The 2,897-nt window shown below is 34.3% G+C and overlaps 1 pseudogene; it reads right to left on the reverse strand.

Annotated features, from left to right (window-relative positions):
* Positions 1-2,077: 2,077 nt before the first annotated feature.
* The window catches only part of LOC102891461, an 8,125-nt pseudogene continuing 7,305 nt past the window's right edge, over positions 2,078-2,897 (reverse strand).

Below are 2,897 nucleotides of genomic sequence, written 5' to 3' on the forward strand. Positions count from 1 at the left end.
ACTGCTAGGAATTTACCATACGGTTATATGGTAAATAAGCATGTCATGACATAAGTGTATAAGGATGTTTACTGCAGAATTTTTTAAAATGGCAAAAAATTAAGCGTCCATCATTAAAGTTTGATTAAATAAATGGTGGTTTATCTATTAATAGTAAGAACATTAAGCAGCTATTTAAAAGCAAGGGATAGAGCTGCAGTGCTGATGTGAAATGATCTCAATGATGTATTGTTAAGTGTAAAAAGCAAGGAACTGTAAATATAGTCTGCTACCATTTGTGTCTTTTTTTTTTTTCCTGGAAGAATACACAAAAACTGTCAAAAGTAAAATTACATTTGGATAGAAATTCTTGAGTCCTGGAACCGGTGAGCTTTTATTTTTAAATTATAAGTACTTTACAAATATTTTGTCATATATGTGTATAGCTTCTAAACAAACATAAAAACACCATTCTAAAATATCTAAGAGGACTTTGACAGACTTGAAAAACCTGGTCCATGAACTCCAGATTAAAAACCTTTGTTTTAGGAGAAAGAATTTGTCCAAACATTCAGTGTTCCATTTCTTAAGTGTGGTAGTTCCTCAAGATCAAGGGCTCTGTTTGGACACCAGTGACAAAGTTTATATTCTGGAAAGTCATCCTTGGGCAAATAGTCTTTAGCAAACAAGGAACATGTGAGTGTTAGAGCATTAGGGGGTAGCTTTAACTAGGCAACTCTAGGATTTTTTCTTTTTAAAAACTTTTAATTTCTTGATTGTTATGGATTCACAAGAAGTTGCAAAATTAGCACAGAGTGGTCCTGTGTCCCCTTACCCAGCTTCTCCTAATGGCGACATTTTAAATAATTAAAGTGCATATCAAAACTAAGAAATGAATTGGCTCAATATACTTATCTAGACTACAGCTCTTATTCAGATTTTACCAGTTTTTGCATTACTCATTTTTTTGCTATGTCTTTGTGTATAATTCTATTACATTTTATCACATATGCAGATGGATCTAACTCTCTCCATTATCAAGAGACAGAAGTGTTCTCTCACAACAAAGGAACTCCCTGTGCTGCCGCTTTATAATTACACTCTCTTTCCTTCCCTATCTGTTCTTAGCTGTTCTCCACCTCTATCATTTTGTCATTTTGAGAATGTTATATGAATGGAATCACAAAGTACGTAAACTTTTGAGATTAACTTTCACTCAGCATAAGTTCCTGGAGATCTATCCCTGTTGTTTCCTGCATCAGTAATTTGCTTCTTTTTATTGCTGAGTAGTAATTCATTGTATGGATGTATTACAATTTGTTTAATCATTTCACCCATTGAAGGACATTGAATTGTTTCCAGTTTTGGGCTATGACACATAAAGCTCCTATAAATATTCATGTGCAGGTTTTCTTTTTGTGAACATAAGTTTACGATTCTCTAAGATAAATACCTGGGAGTGCAATTGTTGGGTCTTAGGGTAAGAAATGCCAGACTAACTCTACCAGTTTTCAGAGTAGCTCTACCAGTTTTCATTTCCCACCAGAAATGTATGAGAGTCCCAATTGTATCATACGCTGGTCAGCACTTAGTATTGTCAATATTTTTCATGTTAGCCATTCTACTAGATGTGTAGTGATATCTCATTATAATTTTAATTTGTATTTCACTAGTGACTAGTGATGTTGAACACCCTTTCATGTGTTTTTAGATCCATATCATCTTCTTTGGTGAAGTGTCTGTTAAATCTTTTGCCAATTTTCAAATAAGATTTATTTTTACTGTTGAATTTAGTGTTCTTTTTTTTCTCATTAAACTTTGTTTTAACGGGATCTCAAAATTCTGTAACAGATTTTTGGACAAGCTATTTCCATTAAAAAGTACTGATTTTAAAAACTAATAACTTAAAAACTACTACACACGCACAAAACCAAATGGTCCACAAAACATTCTCCTTTACTTCTAAAGATTTTACAATGTGTTGTAATCATTAACCAGTCTTTTACCATTAAGCTTAAATGGCCAATTGAGACAAACATTTCTGAGACATTCTTCTACCACTGATTAAGACTGGGGTGGCAGGTATTGGGGATAATATTTATTTAACCTTCTGAGCTTTCTGGGCAAACTTGATTACCTTGCTAGCTCCAGCTGTCTTTTTCTCCACTGCTTTGATGATACCCACAGCAACTATCTGTCTCATGTCATGACAGCAAAACAGCCCAGAGGGTAGTCAGAGAAGCCCTCAATACACATAGGCTTGCCAGAAACCATATCAATGATGGCAGCATCACCAGATTTCAAAAATTTTGGGCCATCTTCCAGCTTTTTCTCAGAACAACAAATCAATATCCTTCAGCTCCACAAATTTTCAAGCAGTGTGAGCTGTGTGACAATCCGGCACAGGTGCATATCTGCCACTGAGTTGGCCCGGATGGTTCAGTATAATCACCTGAGCCGTGAAGCCAGCTGCTTCCATTGATGGGTCATTTTTTCCCCCTGAAAGTTCTTCATTTTGTATTTAGTTATATAAGTAACAATATATTCTAAGTAAAAGAATAACAAATACAGATATTGTGAAAAGGCCCCTGGGGCACCCCTCTCCCAGATGGTAACTATTGCTCTCTAGTGTATACTCTTCAATAACCTTTTCCTTATGCAGTTATATACATATATATTTACCTATAGAAATACATAGTTTTGTGGGTTTGAAATTTCTACATAAATTGTTCTTACTATGCATATGTTTTCCAACTTGCTTTTTTCTCTTACCAAGATATCATGGAGTTCTTATGTCGGCATAACAGGCTTTCATTTTATTTTCTCCCACATCACTTTGGAGGTGTTTTGCCTTTAAAAAAAAATATTTATTTTAATTAGTTTCAAGTATATAGTACATTGGTTAGACATCTAATCTA

This window comes from Pteropus alecto, unplaced genomic scaffold (assembly GCF_000325575.1).
Source record: "Pteropus alecto unplaced genomic scaffold, ASM32557v1 scaffold365, whole genome shotgun sequence".
NCBI classification, from domain to species: Eukaryota; Metazoa; Chordata; class Mammalia; order Chiroptera; family Pteropodidae; genus Pteropus; species Pteropus alecto.